Genomic DNA, 13,627 nt, shown 5'->3' with positions numbered 1-13,627 from the left:
TATGTACACATCCATATCTCAAAATGCATAGAATATGCTTTCAGCTCAATAGTAGATTTGAATTTTGCTGAAAACTACTGTGAGCTAACATGATGTAAACATTATTTTACTTAACATATGATTTAGTGTAGTATGCAACCAATTTTATCAATGTGCTACCAATATTCCAGGAGTTACTTTCAGTAACTCACCTTTTGTACGCAATGGAACATTAGCGTTTACAGAACTAAAAAAAGATACTGGCGTTTCCACTCTAAATATTATGAGGTAGGTTCCTGAATTCAGCTTGCATTTGAGTATTCCATGGCTCTGAGCAGTATGCATGCAATATCTATACATTTCCATCTCACACTGAGTAGTTATGTACACATCCATATCTCAAAATGCATAGAATAGAAAGTAATGCATTCAGCTCAAGAGAGTGTAGTGTTGAATTTTGCTGAAAACTACTATGTGCTAACTTGATGTAAACGTTATTATTTTACTTACCAGATGATTAGATTAGCATGCAACCAATTTTATGAGTGTGCGAGAAGTGACTTTCAGTTTCATTACCTTTTGTACACAATGGAACATCTGCGTTTACAGAACTAAAAAAAGATACTGGCGTTTCCACTCTAAATGTTACGAGGTAGATTCCTGAATTCAGCTTGCATTTGAGTATTCCATGGCTCTGAGTAGTATACATGCAATATCCATACAGTTCCAGCTCACCCTTAGTTATGTGCACGTCCTTAACTAAAAATACGTAGATTAGAAAGTAATGCATTCAGCTTAATAGAGTGTAGAGTTGAATTTTGCTGAAAACTAGTATGTGCTAACATGATGTAAACATTCTTTTTCTTGCCATATTGTATTCAACCAATTTTATCAGTGTGCTACCAATATTCCAGGAGTTACTTTCAGTAACATCGCCTTTTGAACACAATCGGACTGTTGCGTTTACAGAACTAAACAAAGATATTGGCTGTTCCACTCTAAATATTATGAAGGAGGTTCCTGAATTCAGCTTGCATTTGAGTATTCCATGGCTCTGACAGTGTGCATGCAATATCTATACAGTTCCCTTACTTATGTGCACATCCTTAACTAAAAAATACATAGAATAGAAAGTAATGTATTCAACTCAAATTTGCTGAAAACTACTATCTAACTTGCTGTAAACATTATTTTACTTACCATATGATTTAGTGTAGTATGCAACCAATTTTATGAGTGTGCTACCAATGACCGAGAGCTGACTTTCAGTTTCATTACCGTTTGTACACAATGGAACATTTGCGTTTACAGAACTAAAGATATTGGTTGTGCCACTCTAAATGTTATGAGGTAGGTTCCTGAATTCAGCTTGCATTTGAGTATTCCACGGCTCTGAGTAGAAGAAATGCAATATCTATACAGTTCCATATCACCCTGACTGGTTATGTACACATCCATATCTCAAAATGCATAGAATCTGCATTTAGCTCAATAGCAGATCTGAATTTTGCTGAAAACTAGTATGTGCTAACTTGATGTAAACATTATTTTACTTACCATATGATTTACAATAGTATGCAACCAATTTTATCAGTGTGCTACAAATTTTCCAGGAGTTGCTTTCAGTAACTCACCGTTTGTACGCAATGGAACATTAGCGTTTACAGAACTAAACAAAGATATTGGCTGTTCCACTCTAAATATTATGAAGGAGGTTCCTGAATTCAGCTTGCATTTGACAATTCCATTGCTCTGAGTAGAAACATGCACTATCTATACAGTTCCATCTCACCCTGACTGGTTATGTAAACATCCATATCTCAAAATGCATAGAATATGCATTTAGCTCAATAGCAGATCTAAATTTTGCTGAAAACTAGTATGTGCTAACATGTAAACATTATTTTACTTGCCATATGATTTATAGTATTCAACCAATTTTATCAGTGTGCTACCAATATTCCAGGAGTTACTTTCAGTAACATCACCTTTTGTACTCAATGGAACATTAGCGTTTACAGAACTAAACAAAGATATTGGCTGTTCCACTCTAAATATTATGAGGGAGGTTCCTGAATTCAGCTTGCATTTGAGTATTCCATGTCTCTGACAGTGTGCATGCAATATCTATACAATTCCAGCTCACCCTTACTTATGTGCATATCCTTAACTAAAAATACATAGAATAGAAAGTAATGCATTCAGCTCAATCGAGTGTAGATTGAAATTTTGCTGAAAACTACTATGTGCTAACTTGATGTAAACCTTATTATTTTACTCACCATATAATTTAGAGTAGTATGCAACTAATTTTATGTGTGCTACCAATTTTGGACAAGTTACTTCCAGTAACATCACCTTTTGTACACAATGGAACATTAGCGTTTACAGAAATAAACAAATATACTGGCTGTTCCACTCTAAATGTTGTGGGGTAGGTTCCTGAATTCAGCTTGCATTTGAGTATTCCACGGCTCTGAGTAGAAGAAATGCAATATCTATACAGTTCCATCTCACCCTGACTGGTTATGTACACATCCATATCTCAAAATGCATAGAATATGCATTCAGCTCAATAGTAGATTTGCATTTTGCTGAAAACTAGTATGTGTTAACTTGATGTAAACATTATTTTACTTACCATATGATTTACAGTAGTATGCAACCAATTTTATCAGTGTGCTACAAATTTTCCAGCAGTTGCTTTCAGTAACTCACCTTTTGTACGCAATGGAACATTAGCGTTTACAGAACTAAACAAAGATATTGGCTGTTCCACTCTAAATATTATGAGGGAGGTTCCTGAATTCAGCTTGCATTTGAGTATTCCATGTCTCTGAAAGAGTGCATGCAATATCAATACAGTTCCAGCTCACCCTTACTTATGTGCATATCCTTAACTAAAAATACATAGAATAGAAAGTAATGCATTCAGCTCAAATTTGATGAAAACTACTATCTAACTTGATGTATACATTATTTTGCTCACCATATAATTTAGTGTAGTATGCAACTAATTTTATGTGTGCTACCAATGTTGGACAAGTTACTTCCAGTAACATCACCTTTTGTACACAATGGAACATTAGCGTTTACAGAAATAAACAAATATACTGGCTGTTCCACTCTAAATGTTGTGGGGTAGGTTCCTGAATTCAGCTTGCCTTTGACAATTCCATTGCTCTGAGTAGAAGACATGCAATATCTATACAGTTCCATCTCACCCTGCGTAGTTATGTACACATCCATATCTCAAAATGCATAGAATATGCTTTCAGCTCAATAGTAGATTTGAATTTTGCTGAAAACTACTGTGAGCTAACATGATGTAAACATTATTTTACTTAACATATGATTTAGTGTAGTATGCAACCAATTTTATCAATGTGCTACCAATATTCCAGGAGTTACTTTCAGTAACTCACCTTTTGTACGCAATGGAACATTAGCGTTTACAGAACTAAAAAAAGATACTGGTGTTTCCACTCTAAATATTATGAGGTAGGTTCCTGAATTAAGCTTGCATTTGAGTATTCCATGGCTCTGAGCAGTATGCATGCAATATCTATACATTTCCATCTCACACTGAGTAGTTATGTACACATCCATATCTCAAAATGCATAGAATAGAAAGTAATGCATTCAGCTCAAGAGAGTGTAGTGTTGAATTTTGCTGAAAACTACTATGTGCTAACTTGATGTAAACGTTATTATTTTACTTACCAGATGATTAGATTAGCATGCAACCAATTTTATGAGTGTGCGAGAAGTGACTTTCAGTTTCATTACCTTTTGTACACAATGGAACATCTGCGTTTACAGAACTAAAAAAAGATACTGGCGTTTCCACTCTAAATGTTACGAGGTAGATTCCTGAATTCAGCTTGCATTTGAGTATTCCATGGCTCTGAGTAGTATACATGCAATATCCATACAGTTCCAGCTCACCCTTAGTTATGTGCACGTCCTTAACTAAAAATACGTAGATTAGAAAGTAATGCATTCAGCTTAATAGAGTGTAGAGTTGAATTTTGCTGAAAACTAGTATGTGCTAACATGATGTAAACATTCTTTTTCTTGCCATATTGTATTCAACCAATTTTATCAGTGTGCTACCAATATTCCAGGAGTTACTTTCAGTAACATCGCCTTTTGAACACAATCGGACTGTTGCGTTTACAGAACTAAACAAAGATATTGGCTGTTCCACTCTAAATATTATGAAGGAGGTTCCTGAATTCAGCTTGCATTTGAGTATTCCATGGCTCTGACAGTGTGCATGCAATATCTATACAGTTCCCTTACTTATGTGCACATCCTTAACTAAAAAATACATAGAATAGAAAGTAATGTATTCAACTCAAATTTGCTGAAAACTACTATCTAACTTGCTGTAAACATTATTTTACTTACCATATGATTTAGTGTAGTATGCAACCAATTTTATGAGTGTGCTACCAATGACCGAGAGCTGACTTTCAGTTTCATTACCGTTTGTACACAATGGAACATTTGCGTTTACAGAACTAAAGATATTGGTTGTGCCACTCTAAATGTTATGAGGTAGGTTCCTGAATTCAGCTTGCATTTGAGTATTCCACGGCTCTGAGTAGAAGAAATGCAATATCTATACAGTTCCATATCACCCTGACTGGTTATGTACACATCCATATCTCAAAATGCATAGAATCTGCATTTAGCTCAATAGCAGATCTGAATTTTGCTGAAAACTAGTATGTGCTAACTTGATGTAAACATTATTTTACTTACCATATGATTTACAATAGTATGCAACCAATTTTATCAGTGTGCTACAAATTTTCCAGGAGTTGCTTTCAGTAACTCACCGTTTGTACGCAATGGAACATTAGCGTTTACAGAACTAAACAAAGATATTGGCTGTTCCACTCTAAATATTATGAAGGAGGTTCCTGAATTCAGCTTGCATTTGACAATTCCATTGCTCTGAGTAGAAACATGCACTATCTATACAGTTCCATCTCACCCTGACTGGTTATGTAAACATCCATATCTCAAAATGCATAGAATATGCATTTAGCTCAATAGCAGATCTAAATTTTGCTGAAAACTAGTATGTGCTAACATGTAAACATTATTTTACTTGCCATATGATTTATAGTATTCAACCAATTTTATCAGTGTGCTACCAATATTCCAGGAGTTACTTTCAGTAACATCACCTTTTGTACTCAATGGAACATTAGCGTTTACAGAACTAAACAAAGATATTGGCTGTTCCACTCTAAATATTATGAGGGAGGTTCCTGAATTCAGCTTGCATTTGAGTATTCCATGTCTCTGACAGTGTGCATGCAATATCTATACAATTCCAGCTCACCCTTACTTATGTGCATATCCTTAACTAAAAATACATAGAATAGAAAGTAATGCATTCAGCTCAATCGAGTGTAGATTGAAATTTTGCTGAAAACTACTATGTGCTAACTTGATGTAAACCTTATTATTTTACTCACCATATAATTTAGAGTAGTATGCAACTAATTTTATGTGTGCTACCAATTTTGGACAAGTTACTTCCAGTAACATCACCTTTTGTACACAATGGAACATTAGCGTTTACAGAAATAAACAAATATACTGGCTGTTCCACTCTAAATGTTGTGGGGTAGGTTCCTGAATTCAGCTTGCATTTGAGTATTCCACGGCTCTGAGTAGAAGAAATGCAATATCTATACAGTTCCATCTCACCCTGACTGGTTATGTACACATCCATATCTCAAAATGCATAGAATATGCATTCAGCTCAATAGTAGATTTGCATTTTGCTGAAAACTAGTATGTGTTAACTTGATGTAAACATTATTTTACTTACCATATGATTTACAGTAGTATGCAACCAATTTTATCAGTGTGCTACAAATTTTCCAGCAGTTGCTTTCAGTAACTCACCTTTTGTACGCAATGGAACATTAGCGTTTACAGAACTAAACAAAGATATTGGCTGTTCCACTCTAAATATTATGAGGGAGGTTCCTGAATTCAGCTTGCATTTGAGTATTCCATGTCTCTGAAAGAGTGCATGCAATATCAATACAGTTCCAGCTCACCCTTACTTATGTGCATATCCTTAACTAAAAATACATAGAATAGAAAGTAATGCATTCAGCTCAAATTTGATGAAAACTACTATCTAACTTGATGTATACATTATTTTGCTCACCATATAATTTAGTGTAGTATGCAACTAATTTTATGTGTGCTACCAATGTTGGACAAGTTACTTCCAGTAACATCACCTTTTGTACACAATGGAACATTAGCGTTTACAGAAATAAACAAATATACTGGCTGTTCCACTCTAAATGTTGTGGGGTAGGTTCCTGAATTCAGCTTGCCTTTGACAATTCCATTGCTCTGAGTAGAAGACATGCAATATCTATACAGTTCCATCTCACCCTGCGTAGTTATGTACACATCCATATCTCAAAATGCATAGAATATGCTTTCAGCTCAATAGTAGATTTGAATTTTGCTGAAAACTACTGTGAGCTAACATGATGTAAACATTATTTTACTTAACATATGATTTAGTGTAGTATGCAACCAATTTTATCAATGTGCTACCAATATTCCAGGAGTTACTTTCAGTAACTCACCTTTTGTACGCAATGGAACATTAGCGTTTACAGAACTAAAAAAAGATACTGGTGTTTCCACTCTAAATATTATGAGGTAGGTTCCTGAATTAAGCTTGCATTTGAGTATTCCATGGCTCTGAGCAGTATGCATGCAATATCTATACATTTCCATCTCACACTGAGTAGTTATGTACACATCCATATCTCAAAATGCATAGAATAGAAAGTAATGCATTCAGCTCAAGAGAGTGTAGTGTTGAATTTTGCTGAAAACTACTATGTGCTAACTTGATGTAAACGTTATTATTTTACTTACCAGATGATTAGATTAGCATGCAACCAATTTTATGAGTGTGCGAGAAGTGACTTTCAGTTTCATTACCTTTTGTACACAATGGAACATCTGCGTTTACAGAACTAAAAAAAGATACTGGCGTTTCCACTCTAAATGTTACGAGGTAGATTCCTGAATTCAGCTTGCATTTGAGTATTCCATGGCTCTGAGTAGTATACATGCAATATCCATACAGTTCCAGCTCACCCTTAGTTATGTGCACGTCCTTAACTAAAAATACGTAGATTAGAAAGTAATGCATTCAGCTTAATAGAGTGTAGAGTTGAATTTTGCTGAAAACTAGTATGTGCTAACATGATGTAAACATTCTTTTTCTTGCCATATTGTATTCAACCAATTTTATCAGTGTGCTACCAATATTCCAGGAGTTACTTTCAGTAACATCGCCTTTTGAACACAATCGGACTGTTGCGTTTACAGAACTAAACAAAGATATTGGCTGTTCCACTCTAAATATTATGAAGGAGGTTCCTGAATTCAGCTTGCATTTGAGTATTCCATGGCTCTGACAGTGTGCATGCAATATCTATACAGTTCCCTTACTTATGTGCACATCCTTAACTAAAAAATACATAGAATAGAAAGTAATGTATTCAACTCAAATTTGCTGAAAACTACTATCTAACTTGCTGTAAACATTATTTTACTTACCATATGATTTAGTGTAGTATGCAACCAATTTTATGAGTGTGCTACCAATGACCGAGAGCTGACTTTCAGTTTCATTACCGTTTGTACACAATGGAACATTTGCGTTTACAGAACTAAAGATATTGGTTGTGCCACTCTAAATGTTATGAGGTAGGTTCCTGAATTCAGCTTGCATTTGAGTATTCCACGGCTCTGAGTAGAAGAAATGCAATATCTATACAGTTCCATATCACCCTGACTGGTTATGTACACATCCATATCTCAAAATGCATAGAATCTGCATTTAGCTCAATAGCAGATCTGAATTTTGCTGAAAACTAGTATGTGCTAACTTGATGTAAACATTATTTTACTTACCATATGATTTACAATAGTATGCAACCAATTTTATCAGTGTGCTACAAATTTTCCAGGAGTTGCTTTCAGTAACTCACCGTTTGTACGCAATGGAACATTAGCGTTTACAGAACTAAACAAAGATATTGGCTGTTCCACTCTAAATATTATGAAGGAGGTTCCTGAATTCAGCTTGCATTTGACAATTCCATTGCTCTGAGTAGAAACATGCACTATCTATACAGTTCCATCTCACCCTGACTGGTTATGTAAACATCCATATCTCAAAATGCATAGAATATGCATTTAGCTCAATAGCAGATCTAAATTTTGCTGAAAACTAGTTTGTGCTAACATGTAAACATTATTTTACTTGCCATATGATTTATAGTATTCAACCAATTTTATCAGTGTGCTACCAATATTCCAGGAGTTACTTTCAGTAACATCACCTTTTGTACTCAATGGAACATTAGCGTTTACAGAACTAAACAAAGATATTGGCTGTTCCACTCTAAATATTATGAGGGAGGTTCCTGAATTCAGCTTGCATTTGAGTATTCCATGTCTCTGACAGTGTGCATGCAATATCTATACAATTCCAGCTCACCCTTACTTATGTGCATATCCTTAACTAAAAATACATAGAATAGAAAGTAATGCATTCAGCTCAAATTTGATGAAAACTACTATCTAACTTGATGTATACATTATTTTACTCACCATATAATTTAGAGTAGCATGCAACTAATTTTATGTGTGCTACCAATTTTGGACAAGTTACTTCCAGTAACATCACCTTTTGTACACAATGGAACATTAGCGTTTACAGAAATAAACAAATATACTGGCTGTTCCACTCTAAATGTTGTGGGGTAGGTTCCTGAATTCAGCTTGCCTTTGACAATTCCATTGCTCTGAGTAGAAGACATGCAATATCTATACAGTTCCATCTCACCCTGCGTAGTTATGTACACATCCATATCTCAAAATGCATAGAATATGCTTTCAGCTCAATAGCAGATCTGAATTTTGCTGAAAACTAGTATGTGCTAACTTGATGTAAACATTATTTTACTTAACATATGATTTAGTGTAGTCTGCAACCAATTTTATCAGTGTGCTACCAATATTCGAGGAGTTACTTTCAGTAACTCACCTTTTGTACGCAATGGAACATTAGCGTTTACAGAACTAAACAAAGATATTGGTTGTTCCACTCTAAATATTATGAGGGATGTTCCTGAATTCAGCTTGCCTTTGAGTATTCCATGGCTCTGACAGTGTGCATGCAATATCTATACAGTTCCCTTACTTATGTGCACATCCTTAACTAAAAAATACATAGGATAGAAAGTAATGTATTCAGCTCAAATTTGCTGAAAACTACTATCTAACTTGCTGTAAACATTATTTTACATACCATATGATTTAGTGTAGTATGCAACCAATTTTATCAGTGTTCTACCAATATTCCAGGAGTTACTTTCAGTAACATCACCTTTTGTACGCAATGGAACATTAGCGTTTACAGAATTAAACAAAGATATTGGCTGTTCCACTCTAAATATTATGAGGGAGGTTCCTGAATTCAGCTTGCATTTGAGTATTCCATGGCTCTGACAGTGTGCAAGCAATATCTATACAGTTCCAGCTCACCCTTACTTATGTGCATATCCTTAACTAAAAATACATAGAATAGAAAGTAATGCATTCAGCTCAAATTTGCTGAAAACTACTATCTAACTTGTTGTAAACATTATTTTACTTACCAGATGATTAGAGTAGCATGCAACCAATTTTATGAGTGTGCGAGAAGTGACTTTCAGTTTCATTATCTTTTGTACACAATGGAACATTTGCGTTTACAGAACTATAGAAAGATACTGGCGTTTCCACTCTAAATGTTATGAGGTAGGTTCCTGAATTCAGCTTGCGTTTGAGTATTCCATGGCTCTGAGCAGTATTCATGCAATATCTACACAGTTCCAGCTGATCCTGAGTAGTTATGTACACATCCATATCTCAAAATGCATAGTACAGAAAGTGATGCATTCAGCTCAATCGAGTGTAGATTTGAATTTTGCTGAAAACTACTATATGTAAACCATGTTATTTTACTTTCCATATGATTTAGAGTAGTATGCAACCAATTTTATCAGTGTGCTACCAATTTTCTAGGAGTTGCTTTAAGTAACTCACCTTTTGTACGCAATGGAACAGTTGCGTTTACAGAACTAATGAAAGATATTGGCTGTTCCAGAGATGTTGTGAGGTAGGTTCCTGAATTCAGCTTGCTTTTCACTATTCCATTGCTCTGAGTAGAAGACATGCAATATCTACACAGTTCCAGCTGATCCTTAGTAGTTATGTACACATCCTTAACCAAAATACATAGAATACAAAGTAATGCATTCAGCTCAATAGAGTGAGCTGTTGAATTTTGTACACAATGGAACATTAGCGTTTACAGAAACAAAGATATTGGCTGTTCCACTCTAAATATTATAAGGGAGGTTCCTGAATTCAGCTTGCCTTTCACTATTCCATTGCTCTGGGTAGAAGACATGCAATATCTATACAATTCCAGCTGATCCTGAGTAGTTATGTACACATCCTTAACCAAAATGCATAGAATACAAAGTAATGCATTCATCTCAATAGTGTGTACAGTTGAATTTTGCTGAAAACTACTATGTGCTAACTTGATGTTAACCTTATTATTTTACTTACCATATGCTTTAGAGTAGTATGAAACCAATTTTATCAGTGTGCTACCAATTTTCTAGGAGTTGCTTTAAGTAACTCACCTTTTCTACGCAATGGAACAGTTGCGTTTACAGAACTAAACAAAGATATTGGCTGTTCCACACGAGATGTTGTGAGGTAGGTTCCTGAATTCAGCTTGCATTTGAGTATTCCATTGCTCTGAGTAGAAGACATGCAATATCTATACAGTTCCATCTCACCCTGAGTACTCATGTACACATCCATATCTCAATATGCATAGAATAGAAAATAATGCATTCAGCTCAATCGAGTGTAGATTGAAATTTTGCTGAAAACTACTATGTGCTAACTTGATGTAAACCTTATTATTTTACTCACCATATAATTTAGAGTAGTATGCAACTAATTTTATGTGTGCTACCAATTTTGGACAAGTTACTTCCAGTAACATCACCTTTTGTACACAATGGAACATTAGCGTTTACAGAAATAAACAAATATACTGGCTGTTCCACTCTAAATGTTGTGGGGTAGGTTCCTGAATTCAGCTTGCATTTGAGTATTCCACGGCTCTGAGTAGAAGAAATGCAATATCTATACAGTTCCATCTCACCCTGACTGGTTATGTACACATCCATATCTCAAAATGCATAGAATATGCATTCAGCTCAATAGTAGATTTGCATTTTGCTGAAAACTAGTATGTGTTAACTTGATGTAAACATTATTTTACTTACCATATGATTTACAGTAGTATGCAACCAATTTTATCAGTGTGCTACAAATTTTCCAGGAGTTGCTTTCAGTAACTCACCTTTTGTACGCAATGGAACATTAGCGTTTACAGAACTAAACAAAGATATTGGCTGTTCCACTCTAAATATTATGAGGGAGGTTCCTGAATTCAGCTTGCATTTGAGTATTCCATGTCTCTGAAAGTGTGCATGCAATATCAATACAGTTCCAGCTCACCCTTACTTATGTGCATATCCTTAACTAAAAATACATAGAATAGAAAGTAATGCATTCAGCTCAAATTTGATGAAAACTACTATCTAACTTGATGTATACATTATTTTACTCACCATATAATTTAGTGTAGTATGCAACTAATTTTATGTGTGCTACCAATGTTGGACAAGTTACTTCCAGTAACATCACCTTTTGTACACAATGGAACATTAGCGTTTACAGAAATAAACAAATATACTGGCTGTTCCACTCTAAATGTTGTGGGGTAGGTTCCTGAATTCAGCTTGCCTTTGACAATTCCATTGCTCTGAGTAGAAGACATGCAATATCTATACAGTTCCATCTCACCCTGCGTAGTTATGTACACATCCATATCTCAAAATGCATAGAATATGCTTTCAGCTCAATAGTAGATTTGAATTTTGCTGAAAACTACTGTGAGCTAACATGATGTAAACATTATTTTACTTAACATATGATTTAGTGTAGTATGCAACCAATTTTATCAATGTGCTACCAATATTCCAGGAGTTACTTTCAGTAACTCACCTTTTGTACGCAATGGAACATTAGCGTTTACAGAACTAAAAAAAGATACTGGCGTTTCCACTCTAAATATTATGAGGTAGGTTCCTGAATTAAGCTTGCATTTGAGTATTCCATGGCTCTGAGCAGTATGCATGCAATATCTATACATTTCCATCTCACACTGAGTAGTTATGTACACATCCATATCTCAAAATGCATAGAATAGAAAGTAATGCATTCAGCTCAAGAGAGTGTAGTGTTGAATTTTGCTGAAAACTACTATGTGCTAACTTGATGTAAACGTTATTATTTTACTTACCAGATGATTAGATTAGCATGCAACCAATTTTATGAGTGTGCGAGAAGTGACTTTCAGTTTCATTACCTTTTGTACACAATGGAACATCTGCGTTTACAGAACTAAAAAAAGATACTGGCGTTTCCACTCTAAATGTTACGAGGTAGATTCCTGAATTCAGCTTGCATTTGAGTATTCCATGGCTCTGAGTAGTATACATGCAATATCCATACAGTTCCAGCTCACCCTTAGTTATGTGCACGTCCTTAACTAAAAATACGTAGATTAGAAAGTAATGCATTCAGCTTAATAGAGTGTAGAGTTGAATTTTGCTGAAAACTAGTATGTGCTAACATGATGTAAACATTCTTTTTCTTGCCATATTGTATTCAACCAATTTTATCAGTGTGCTACCAATATTCCAGGAGTTACTTTCAGTAACATCGCCTTTTGAACACAATCGGACTGTTGCGTTTACAGAACTAAACAAAGATATTGGCTGTTCCACTCTAAATATTATGAAGGAGGTTCCTGAATTCAGCTTGCATTTGAGTATTCCATGGCTCTGACAGTGTGCATGCAATATCTATACAGTTCCCTTACTTATGTGCACATCCTTAACTAAAAAATACATAGAATAGAAAGTAATGTATTCAACTCAAATTTGCTGAAAACTACTATCTAACTTGCTGTAAACATTATTTTACTTACCATATGATTTAGTGTAGTATGCAACCAATTTTATGAGTGTGCTACCAATGACCGAGAGCTGACTTTCAGTTTCATTACCGTTTGTACTCAATGGAACATTTGCGTTTACAGAACTAAAGATATTGGTTGTGCCACTCTAAATGTTATGAGGTAGGTTCCTGAATTCAGCTTGCATTTGAGTATTCCACGGCTCTGAGTAGAAGAAATGCAATATCTATACAGTTCCATATCACCCTGACTGGTTATGTACACATCCATATCTCAAAATGCATAGAATCTGCATTTAGCTCAATAGCAGATCTGAATTTTGCTGAAAACTAGTATGTGCTAACTTGATGTAAACATTATTTTACTTACCATATGATTTACAATAGTATGCAACCAATTTTATCAGTGTGCTACAAATTTTCCAGGAGTTGCTTTCAGTAACTCACCTTTTGTACGCAA

This window comes from Hemitrygon akajei, chromosome 27 (assembly GCF_048418815.1).
Source record: "Hemitrygon akajei chromosome 27, sHemAka1.3, whole genome shotgun sequence".
NCBI classification, from domain to species: Eukaryota; Metazoa; Chordata; class Chondrichthyes; order Myliobatiformes; family Dasyatidae; genus Hemitrygon; species Hemitrygon akajei.
Note: the sequence above shows the minus strand (reverse complement) of the source record.